Source organism: Macrotis lagotis, chromosome 3, assembly GCF_037893015.1.
Source record: "Macrotis lagotis isolate mMagLag1 chromosome 3, bilby.v1.9.chrom.fasta, whole genome shotgun sequence".
Classification (NCBI taxonomy): Eukaryota; Metazoa; Chordata; class Mammalia; order Peramelemorphia; family Peramelidae; genus Macrotis; species Macrotis lagotis.
The window spans coordinates 286,087,392-286,099,384 of NC_133660.1; the positions used below are offsets into that span (position 1 = coordinate 286,087,392).

Genomic DNA, 11,993 nt, shown 5'->3' on the forward strand with positions numbered 1-11,993 from the left:
TCAGACACTTAATAATGACCTAGCTGTGTGGCCTTGGGCAAGCCACTTAACCTGATTACCTTGCAAAAACCTAAAAAAAATTATATAAGATGGTTCTAGGTGCTGTGGAGAAAGGATGCTTGGGAGAATTATGATGATGTAAGAAATAAAATACATCAATAAAATTGTATTTTGAAAATGACAAAATGAGGTGTATGAGACAGTTCTGGGAGGAAGGAAACTTGGGATAACTATGATGATAGAAGAAATGAAATACAATAAAATGTTATTTTTTAAAAAAAGGAAACAGGCAAGGGAAGGGGAACCCTGGACTACACAGCTGTTAAATGCAAGATTTGAACTCGGTTTGATGGAATCAAGTGATCATACATTTAGAGATGAAAAGAAATGTCAGGTAGTTTAATCCTTACAATTTGTAGTGGAGAAAACTGTTCCAAAGTGCATGACTCGCCCAAGGTCACATAGCAAGCATCCAAGGAGCATTCAAACACAGCTGTCTTCTAATTCCACAGCTGTCCCAATCCATGATATCCAAGAGAATAAAATGTCTTAGACTGAGAATCAGCAGGGACCTCATCTCATCCAGTTTACATTTGAGGAAACTGAGGTCTTGAAAGGTTAAACTAAGACTGTACAGGCTACAAGTATTCAGAGGTTGGGTCTTGAACCCAGATCCTTTGATGAAGCCATGCTTTTTCCTCAACTCAAAGATTCCCCAACATAGAGATGGAGATTTAGGGCAGGAAAAAATCATGGTGGGACAGAATCTCAGAAACAGCCAGGTCAACCCCTTCCTCATCTAGATGAGGAGACCAAGACCTCAAGAGGGGGAAGGGACTTGCCCAATATCCAACAGGTAGTTAAGTGGCAAAGGTGAGATTTGAATCCAGGACATCTGACTTACTTAAACCAGATGTTCCTGTCAGTGGGCCACAGGGAAATCAGATGATGTGGGATGTGGAGGGGGGAAAAGCTGTGACCTTGACCATTTAGTAAACTTGACTCAGTTTCCTCATCTGTAAAATAGGAATAGCACCCCCCCCCATCAAATGAGATAACTTGGAAAAGGCTCTGTCAACCTTAAGGTCCTGCATGAATGATGTCATTAACATTATTATTCTGAGTTGTACCTGATCGTTAGGTCGGGAAGCCTAGTTTGGAATGTTTCCTCAGATCCCTATTAGCGTTGTGACCATGAGGATGTCTTTGGTCCTTTCTGAGCCTCAGTTCCCTTCTCTGGAAAATGAAGATAAAAACAGAGCCCTGAGTTCGAGGAGCAAATGAGGTAAAAGCCCCAGAGAAACAGAAAAGGTTATTCCCTGAAAATATGAAGGATTGTGGAGAATATCCCATTGAGAAGAGAGCTGGTGCCTCCTCGGAAGAAGAGCTTATCATGGTCAAAGGCTTAGAGGTGATCTTATCCACTGCCCTCTTTTACAAATTGGGAAACTGAGGCCTGCTGAGTGTAAATGGCAACCCAGCTCCTCTGCTTCCAAGCCAGGGGTCCTGGCCTTTTGCCACTCTTTTCCAGTTCCTCAGAGAGACCTTGGAGAAAAGGCCATTCCCTGGAAGGGTAGTGGTGGGGTGCCCTGCTCCATTTGGGAAAGAAAACCAGGACTCCCCTTGGACCTCTTTCTATTACTCCATGTTTCAGAGACAAGAGACTCGAGTTCAAATCCTCTCAAATGTCTTACTCTCAGCTCCAACAGGTGTTTCAGATCAGAGGGGTCCTGAGGCCTGCATGCTTTGACATGGGAAGGGGGTCATGAATTGCTCCTTGACCTGTGTTTATGGGTTGCTCCCAGAGAACCCAGAGGTCTTCCTTTCCATGAGAGTTCCAAAGCAACAGTTGGTGCTTAATAAATGTTGATTGATCGGCAGCTAGCTGCCACTCTCACATCCATGGCCACTCTTTGTCCTCACCTGGCTGACCATCACAACTCTCCAGGATCTCTCCCCTTGCTCCTCTTGGGCTTCCACAGTGACATGCCTATGTCCATGTGTGGGGGATGGATGTGACTGCAGGGTGCCCTGCCCCATGGTGCCCCCAGATTCCCGACCTCTTTTGTCCCTAGAAGTGACAATCTCCGATGGCAGCCCAGAGTGGCTAATTGTTTTGCTCCCAACCAAAGGGATAGAACTCACACGGAAAGGCTGGCCAGTGTGTTCTCTGGGCAACCCTTCCCCTGACAGGCCAGGGACCCGGTCATGTAAGATCCCCCACATGTAAGATCCTGCCCGGCCTCTATGTCTCTCATCACCTCAGTCTGCTCTGCACTTCTAGTTGGAGTCTGAAAGTGAGTTTGGTGATGCCTACACACATACACACACACACACACACACACACACACACACACAACACAGGCATGCGTCACTTCCTGGGACCTGCGCCCACTCTACCCTCGCTCTGGCCTGGTCCCTGGCCAAAAACCATAGGAAGGCAAAACAAACCAGCCCGTTGCCCTGTCTGACTTACCATTTGGCACCCCTAATGCACCACCTCTCGGAAGAAGAGGGGGCGTGTTTCGCCCCGTTGTCTTCTGAAGGCCAGATGGGCTGTCTTTCCAGGTTGTTTTCCTTCACATCCTCCATTACTATGGTCACCGTGTAGATTTTCCTACTTCTGCTTTGTTGGCTTCATTTCCCACATCTTTCCAAGGTCCTTAGATGGCCCCATACTCATCATTTCTTAAGGCACAAAAATATTGTGTATGTGCCTGCTGTCGATTTATCCGTTCTCCAATCAGAGGATCGCAGAGGGCTTCTGCCCGCCTCAGTGTCGTCATCTGTAAAACGGGCATAAGGACACCACCTGCTTCCCAGGGGCCGGCCGGTAAGGGGCCCAGGGAACTGGGTTGATGAGACTTTGTAAACTCGTTCCTTTTCCTAATTCAGTTGTGTGCCTCACAGTCTCCTACGCTTAGCCAAGCCCCTTCCCCTCTCTAGGCCTCAGTTTCCTCCCCTGTACAATGAATGGAATTCTTCTCCCAGTCTCCCAGTGAATGATTCTGGTCTCTTCCGGCCTCGGTCCATGGTCCTGTGAAAATTCTCGTCTGACCCTAGAGAAACAGGTGTGAGGGGATAAGCCTGAGAGCCGCCAACCCCAGCCCCAAATCCTTCCAAATCAGACTCTGTGGACGGGAAGGGGTCCAGAGCCAAGCAGGCCAGGAGGTCTTCAATGCCCCCCTTTGTTTCCCTGCACCGGCTGGTTCCTGGAGGCCGGGGTTATTTTGGGAGGTCAGGGCTGGTGTTCTAACCGAAGGTTTGTGTTGGGGGCTTTTATTTAAAAATAACGTAACCATCTTCCTCCTCTCTCCCTCCTTGCTCCCCCAGGTCAGAGCCAGACAGCTGTTGTTCCCCAATGGGGACGAGGCCCATCCTCCCTGCTGCCAACATGCCCCAAATGTGCCACTTCCTGTTCGGGTGGGGTGGGGTGCTGGTGGAGCCAGGCCCCGGGGTTGAGGGGAGGGTTTCTGGCCCCACCCAGTCAAGCCTGTAGTTAATACAGCAAGTTGCCAAGGCCACGTGTTTGTTTGTATGTAAGACTGAGGGTGTGTGTGAGTGCTTATGTCTGATGTGTGTAGGGGCCGCCCCTCCTTCCCTCCCACCATCCTTTGGGGGCACGGATGCCAAGGGAACCTAGTAGAACCGACGGAGTGAGGACGTTTCTAGTGCCCGGAGGTGCAAAGACAACACCGGCCCTCCAGAAACTTCCAGTCTCGCCGTTGGAGACAAGCTAGTCTAAGGAAGACACAACCCTCCAGTCACAAGGGGCTCCAGGCTTTGGGGTTTAAGCCAATCTCTTGGAGAGGGTATGTCTGTATTTTGGCAACATGAAAAGCTGCTAAGTTTTTGTTCTTTTGCAAGGCAATGGCATTAAGTGACTTGGCCCAAGTCACACAGCAGGGAACTAGGAAGTGTCTGAGGCTGGATTTGAACTCAGGTCCTCCTGACTCCAGGGCTGGTGCTCTCTCCATTGTGCTACCTAGCTGCCCCCAAAGCTGCTGATTTCTAATAAACATATACTGTGAATTTAGAACTGTATTCCTGAGTTCAAATCCAGCCTCAGACACTTACCAGCTGTGTGACCCTGGACAAGCCACTTAATCCTGCTTGCCTCAGTTTCCCTTATGTGTCAGATGACCTGGAGAAGGAAATGGCAAACCATTCCAGAATCTTTGCCCCCAAACCCCCCAAATGGGGTCATGGCAAGTTGGACATGGCTGAAATAAGTGAGCCACAAAAATGGCACATGTATTTATGATGCCCAATAACCTTGGGAGACGTCAGAACTCAAATTGATACAATGACGAAGAGAGACCGCAGAGGACTGATGTGAAAGAGAAGGTGGTAGTCTACAGGGACAGAAATGTGTATACAAAGTTCGAAATGAATCATTCACACATTTTTTGGATTACTAAGCCTATTGGTTTGCTTTGTCACTATAATGTTTGTTAGGAGGGATGGTTGTAAGGGGGTAAAGGTCCATGGAAGAGACAATAATGGAAGGGAAAAAAAATCAATAAAACCTTTAAGAAAGAGCCTAAGGTTTGGTGGAGGAGGAGGACTTGGTTTTTATGGCTATGTCTACTAAGCACTAACCAGTTTGGGAGAGTCATTTAACTCCGGGCCTCAGTTTCCTTGTCTATAAAACAAAGGGAGGGGGCTCAATGACCTTGAAGATTCCTTCTGGAAATAAATCACTGAATTCTTGACTGTGCTGTCCCTCAGCCCTGCCCCCTCCCCCCCATTCTCTTTTTCCTGAAGCTGAGATCTTGGAACTCGGTGGCATAGAGGGAGGGGGGGGTGCCACCTGTTTTTGCCTGTCTGCCCGCTCAGCTGGCAGGGCTCTTAGAATGCAGCCTGTCACTACTGGGGTGTCCCAGAGACACAGTGCCCATGCTAAGCATCAAGGCAGAGCCTGGCACTCCCTCCATTCCTGGATTACCCATGTGGAGTGGGGGGTGAGGGAGGCCCTTGTCTCCTCCCCCTCTGCCCCCGGAAGGCCTCCTGGGCGTCCCTGGGTCCCCCTCATCCCCACAATCTCCTTGTTCTATCTCTAGGTTTCAGGATGGGCCGTCCCAGAGGCTGGGTTGGAGTTGGGGCTGGGTTGCCAGTCTGGGTGGGGGGGGCTATTTCTGGTCATGTTCCCCCTTTGCTGGAATGTGCCTCTGCCCCCCCCCCCCTTCCATTTTGGGAGCAGGACCAGTTGTCATGTGAGCCCTTCTCTCGCTGCCTCAGCCCTTTTGCAATCATGGGGCTGCTGTGCCAGCTGGGGGGTGGGGTGGAGAGAATGGGCAAGGGCCAAGGAAGGGGCCGACCGGCGAACCTGCCCAAGGCTTCTGAAGGGGGCAGGTTAGGAGTGGGGGATGTGGCCAAGGCCGGGGGCCTGGGGCTGAAGGAAGGCAGCCACCGGCCAGGCCGAGGGAGCCCTTCAGAGGAAGTGAGGGGGGCACGGCCGGGCAGAGGAGCCGCCGTAGCGGGCCGTGGCAGGGCAGGGCCTCCCCTGACTCACCCCAGGGCTGCGGGGGGCACTTTCCTGCCAGAGCTCCTGCCTCCGGCCGTGTGGGTCCTGAGTCACCCGCCCAGGCGCCCGTGGCCCCGCCCCACCCTGCCCACCGTGACTTCCCCTCTGCCCGGGGGTCGGCCCCTGGCTGCCACCCCCTGGCATCCAGCCGTCCTGATGGAGGCGCCCGAGATGCCAGAGCACACACGGTCAGGGGACGGCGGCCACGCGCCAGCCGGGCTTTCTGCACCTTAGTTCCCCCCCGCCTGTCAAAAAAGCAAGAGGGTCGGATGAGGGGGGTCTCGGAGGTCCTCTGACGTATGGGGAAACTGAGGCACGGGGAGGGGCAAAGCTGGCCCCCTCTGCGTGCCTTCGGTGTCCCAGCAATGGGAGGGAGCCGGGAGGGGGGTCGAGCAGGCCGCGGGCTGCGGTGGGGGGCCACGAGCCCAGCCCCTGCCAGGCCGCGCTCCGGGAGGGGGCACGGGTGCCATCTGAGTGGCGGGGCGGGCAGAGTGCACGGGTGGGGCGAGGGAGGGCCCGGGATGACACGGGCCTCAGCTATGCGGTGACTCAGGCCCCGCGGCCCGGCCCTGCCCTCCTCCGCCGGACCTCCCCGGGCCGGGCTGCAGGGGCCGGAGGCCGGGGAGGGAATCCCGGGCGCCTCCCCTCCCCGCCCCCCCACCCTCTTTGGGCCTTTTCCTTTAGGAAACAGAACGGGAGCCGGGGGCGCCAGCTGGGGAGGGGGCTCCCCTTCGGGGCCCCTCCCAGGCAGGGGGTGGAGGGCAGCGGGCAGAGGGAGGGGAGCCGCCCGGGGTGTTGGCGCCTCCGTCCCTCGCTCTGTTTACAGCTCCGCGGCCGCTCCCCTCCCTCCCGCCCGCTTTCCCACCTTTCCTGCTGGAGCCTCTCCTCTAGGGTGCCCCACTTCCCGCCCCCTCCCCCCGAGGGGTCAGTCTCCCCAAGGGCTGCTCCCGAAGCGCCCCGGAGAGCCCCAGCTCCCCAGTCCTGGACTGCGGGCGGAACTTCATGCATGAGGAAACTGAGGCACCAGGAATTGTGCTTCCCTTCCTCGGCTTCCCTGACTTTGGATTCCGGTTGAATTTAGCGACTCTTTGGGGTCTGAGTCTAATTCGGGGGTTGCGCCCTTTCCTCAGCATGTAATGTGGGGGTTTGGGGCTTTTCTTGGTTGTTGAGGTTAGGGTATGGGCTTTGGCATCCGCTGGGGAGGATGAAATTGGGAGGAAGTGGGGTAGCTGGGCTTCAGAAACGGGGGCTGGGATTAGGGGCCTGTGTTTCTGGTTCGAAGCAGGCTTTTGTGGGCTTCTACCACGTGCCCCGAAGCAGGTGGGGGGCCATCGATTGAACTGGAAAGTCTTTGGCAAGGTGCATTGGAACCAGGGTCAGATTTGGAGCCAGAGGCCCACGTTCTGCACTAAGGAAGCGGCTCTGGCAGTCACCCCCCCCCCCCCCCCCCCAGCCTCATGTCTCTACAGATGAAGAACAGGGGAATGAGGCCAGCACAGGTGAGGACTGGAACCCGGGCCCGGGAGCCTGAGTTGCAAGGCCAGCTCTATCACAAGTCATGCAGCCCCGGCCGGCCCCCAGCTCCCGCAGCATGAGGGCACTTGCGGGACCTCTACAGCCTCTTCCGTCTGCAAAGCTGGGCTCCGGCTTCCCCCTCCCTCCCTAGGAGAAGAGGGAGGAGACGGGGAGCAGCGTCACATTGGATTAGGTCAAAGCACACCTGGGGAGCTGCCGAGATGGGCTGGGAGCCCTGGCGGGGGCTGGCAGGCAGACTGGGGGCCTCTCCTTCAAGCCAGCACTCTTCCCCTCCCAGGGATGGCTCTAGGGGGCTGGCACAGAGCTTGGGGAAGGGGAATCCCCTGGCCTGGAGCCCGCCCACAACCCTCCCCTCCCCTTTCTTCCCCTTTCTGGTTGCTATGGAAACCAGAACACAAAACAGGAGGCAAACAGTGGAGGCTGCCTGGCAACCGGGGAATAGGGTTCATCAAACATAAACTTCCTACTCAGTGAGGGAACCCCCAGAAGGAGGAGGGGTGTGCCAGGGGAAGTGGCGGTATCCCACAAATGACGTGTCCAAAAGTTAATTTTTCCCTTTAGCCTGGAGGATCCGCACGTGGGCTTGGGGAGAATTCCCTCGGGGGCTCCGGACACTTCCTCGTGTCATAGGATGGAGGACTGAACGATCCTAAACTTGTCCCTGAGTCCTCAATTTACAGAGGAGGAAACTGAGGTCGGCAGAGGGGAGGTGACTTGCCCAAGACCACATGGGTAACTCCAATCGGAGTTCCCAGGTCTAGTATTGAGGTGATGGGTAAACGGTCGCATCAGGATGATTGGACAGATGAATTCGATGCCAATATGACTCTGAGATCTTGGGCCTGGAGCACTGGGGGGGGGATAAAATTTTTAGGGGTTCCAAGTGAGCAGCTATGCTATTCCTGATCATTAATATTTTAAATGACTACATATGATTTTGGAAGATTCACAAGGAAACTTCAGATCCTCACCTGCCTGGTCACTTTGGGGAGGCCCCTTCCATCCCTCTCATCCCCATTTTCTTCTACTGTAAATAACGGAGATCGGAGCAGATGGGCTTCTGTTTCCTTCTCTAAAATCTATTATTCTATCTCAGACATCGAAGGGCTTCGAAAGCCTCAGACCCTTCTGCTTCTCTGGGACCTTTTCTGGGATCCAGCAACTGGGAGAGATAGGTGCCCCATATTTGAGGGCTAGATCCAGCCAGGCCCAGGATCTTTGAATCTGAGAGCTGGAAGGAAGCGCCAGAGCACATCTTGTCTGATTCCAACTTAAGAATCTCCACCTACAGCAAATAAATGGGATGCCGAGTGGTCCTCCAGACTGCACTGGAAGGGCCCCAAGGAAGGGGAGCCCGCTATTGTGCAGGCAGCCCGTTCCACTTCTCAAAGGCTCTCATGGTTAGAACATCTTTCACTCGGCGGCCCTTCAAAGCTTTGCCCATATCCCTCCATCCCGCCTGAGATCTTTTCTTCTTCAGACAGGACATTCCCAGTTCCTTTCATTCATCCTCTTGTGGTCTGTAGCAAGGCTCCTCAGCTTGTCCCCTGGACGCTCTCCAGTGGAAGAACGTCCCTAACCAAGCTGTGGTACCTTAGAACTAACCCAGAACTCTGTCCTGACGTCATCCACTCTAGGTGGGATTTAGAGGGACTAGGCTCTCCCTCTTCCTGGACCCTCAATCCTGGACCTCTTTTTATACCACACTCATTTCTTTGGTTTGTTTTCTTTGATTTCTGTTTTTTTAATTTTTTCACCACCTCAGTGTATCCCCCAATCCCTCCCACCCATCATCCCTTATAACAATGGATTAAAAAAGAGGAAAAAAAATGCAGCAAAGCTGATGACTATATTGACAAAAAACCCGACAGTATCATTTGCTATTCTGCGCCCCTTGGACCCTCCCTCCCCCATCTCTGCCAAGGAGCGGTGGAAGTGTTTTTGATCGCCTTTTTTGGGGTGAGGGGACAAGGTTGTTGTTGGTAATTTTGAAACATTCCTTTTTGATTTTTTGTGGTTGCTGTACTTTCCACTCACCTCATGGTACTCTTTCTACTACGGCCTCCTAATATGGTCTTAGATCGTAGCTTTTGGGGGTTGGCATAATACCCACAGCTAGGCCCGTCTTCAGCTTGGTCCACTTAGACAACCCTTCTAGCTCTCTTTCAGACCAGCTTCCAAAGACAAGTTCCTGTGGACAAAGACGATTTTTCTATTATTCTGGCACCTAGGGTCTTCAAGGGACTCTGAGGAGGCTGGGAAGGGTCAACAATTTAGAAGGAGGAACCTGGAGGGTGGGGCATCCTTCTAGGGTCTGTGTGTGTTGGCCCTGGGCTGAATATAGGGGGGATTGGAAGCAGCGTTAATCATGATTCCCCTTGACACATTCAGATTGCACGGAGCAGAGTCCCACTCCTCCAACTCCAGAACTGATGCGACCCTGATGTTTGTGAGGCTGGTTCTTGGCCAGCCATAGTGGAGTCTGCCAGAGTTTGACCTCCATGGTTGTGGTCTTTGGGAACTCAGGATCTCTTCCCTCAGAATATGTGGAGGAGTGGTTAGCATGATAATAATTGAGGCCAGTTTTCATTGTGCCTTCAGATTAAAAAAATGTTTTCTTCTCAACTTGGCAATCTTAATAGTGCAAAAATGATAACCTCTATTTTATGGATGGAGAAACTGAGTCTCAGGGAGGCTCAGTGCTTCTGTCTAAGGTTAGCAGCAAGCTAACATTAATATCCCAAATATCCTAAAAGGTCCAATCTGCCCATCAGAAAGCACTTAATAAAATCAGTAACTCAGCCAACACCCATTTCTAAGAGCCTACTATGTACCAGCCATGGTGCTAGGCACAGGTGTACAAAGGGTAGTCAAAGGCAGTCCCTGTTCTTAAGAACTTCAAAGGCTAAGGGGAGGAGGAGATGAACAAACCCGGGGATGAAGAGGAGGTCCTGCAAGCGTTGGATGGAGGAGAACTGGGTGTGAATCCTCTGCTGCTGGTGCTTGCCCTGGCTGACTTGGGGCATCACTTCCCTTCTGGGGTCTCCCCTGGGCCTCAGTTTCCTCATCTGTGAAATGAGAAGGTTGGACTCAATCATTGATATCCATTCCAGTTCTGTGTCTCCAGGGGAGTGTGTGTGTGTGTGTGTGTGTGTGTGTAGGGACTGGGGCCATGGTGGATTTCCAGTCCCTCTGGAATGTCCCTCAACAAGGTTCCTTCTTTCCCAGTAAGTCCTCAATGTACCCATTCATTCTTAGCTGCTGGAGTGGGATGAGGCAGGGTTAAGCTTGATTTTCAGGACTTTTCTGAATTATCCAACAAAAGAAACATGGAGTCCTGAGCTTTGGGACCCCTTCCTCACCTGCTCCTTCCCAGAGACTCCCCCCTTCTTCTGAGAGTCCCTCCTAAGAATCACTTCCAGAATGACAGGCTAGAGGGTCCCTCTTCCCTTCCTCCCCCCCTCCAGCTCCCTGCCCACCTCATGGGTTACTTCTCTAAAAAACAAGATTCCCCAAAACACCCCCAACACTGGGGCCGGGGTGTGTCTGGCGGCTTCAGGGATACCACTCCCCTGCAGACCTGAAGATTCCTAGGCTTAAACCAGGACTTGTGACCTTTGACATCGGAAGTGAGGCTAGAGACAGACCCCCTGGTCCAGCCCCATGGTGGTGTAGATGAGGAAACTGATGGGAGCCAGGGACAGGCAGTCCCTAACCTGAGGTGTGTGCCCAGTCTGGGGGTCGCAGCCTGCTCTTCAGGGCCACTGCAGTAGCTCCATGTAGGATCGGGGCTGAGGGGCATCATCAGAGGACCCAGATTCAGACCTTGCTTCCGTTCCTCATCTCTGGGTGGATCTGGGTCAAACTTCATCTGTCTCCTTGGGGGGCAGTTTGCTCCTTTGGGAGAGAAAGCGATTGGAAGAGAGGGAACCCTGAGGTCCTTTCAGCCTCAATCCCCAACTCCAAGACCACATGGTCCTATTTTCAGGTTTTAGCCTGTTTTCTCTTCCCACCCTTAAATAGTTATCAGAAATCCTAATGGGAATCAGCCCTGGCTTTGGTATTTATAGTTCTTGCTTCCTTTCTCTTGGGCTCAGTGCTATCCCCTGCCCCCCATCAGAGGGGTCAGGGGGGATCCAAGACAAGGAGAAACATAGCCCCAAATTTCCTGACTTCTAAGGCTTCTTCTAGCACCAGATCTCACGATCTTGCCTCCCTGGGTTGAAGTACATAGGGAATGACCCCTGCTCTGCTCTCCAAGCTGGCCTCTCTCAGTCAGACCCCTGTTGACCGAGAGGGTGGCCAGAATAAACAAAAGGGGAGATAAGCAGGGTCTGGACTGGTCTCCCCATGGAAGTGGGGGGCTGCCCCAGGGACATTAGTCACTCTCTGCCTTTTCCTTCCCCTTTGTCAGCCTCCTCTTCCCCATCTCTTTCTCCCACCACCCCCAATCTTCTCTGTTTACTCAGTAAAGGCCTTCCTGACAACTGGAACATAAATCAGCCCTGGCCCCTGCAAAAGCTGCTTGTAAAGGAATTCCAGGTTTTATTTGCTTTCCCCCAAATCCACTGGGGATTTGGGATGCTATTTCTCCATCTCCCCATGGTCTTCCTTCCCTGTGATCCTCCTTATTCTCTTTACAAAAGTCTCACTTCAAACCTGATATGAAGGTGAAAGGGACTTTGGAGTCCATCTAGTGCCAACCCATTCATCTTACAGAGGAGGCAACGGAGGTAAGCAGTTGTATCTTGACCTAGAAAATGACAACCTGAATTCTGGCCCTTCCCATCTCCCAGACTCCCCTGACCCCACACTGTCATTCACGGAATTCCAGAATCTCCCAGAAGGAAAGTCTCTGTCCTTCTGCCTGCACTGTTTGCCATCCCTCACCCAACCACTCCACCTTGGTTTCTGGGCCTTTGCCTGGGCT

General features: G+C 52.9%; 2 long non-coding RNA genes across 2 annotated transcripts; one reads left to right on the forward strand and one right to left on the reverse strand.

Moving 5' to 3' along the window:
• Nucleotides 1-1,019: 1,019 nt before the first annotated feature.
• Nucleotides 1,020-7,408, reverse strand: LOC141518908 (uncharacterized). Its single transcript, XR_012477302.1, has 3 exons — nt 7,248-7,408; nt 2,477-3,059; nt 1,020-1,236 (listed from the first exon to the last, which is right to left on the reverse strand). It is a non-coding gene; the product is annotated as an uncharacterized LOC141518908 (long non-coding RNA).
• LOC141518909 (uncharacterized) lies at nt 2,561-3,444 on the forward strand. The gene is made up of 3 exons (XR_012477303.1): nt 2,561-2,833; nt 2,947-3,071; nt 3,334-3,444. It is a non-coding gene; the product is annotated as an uncharacterized LOC141518909 (long non-coding RNA).
• Nucleotides 7,409-11,993: the final 4,585 nt, after the last annotated feature.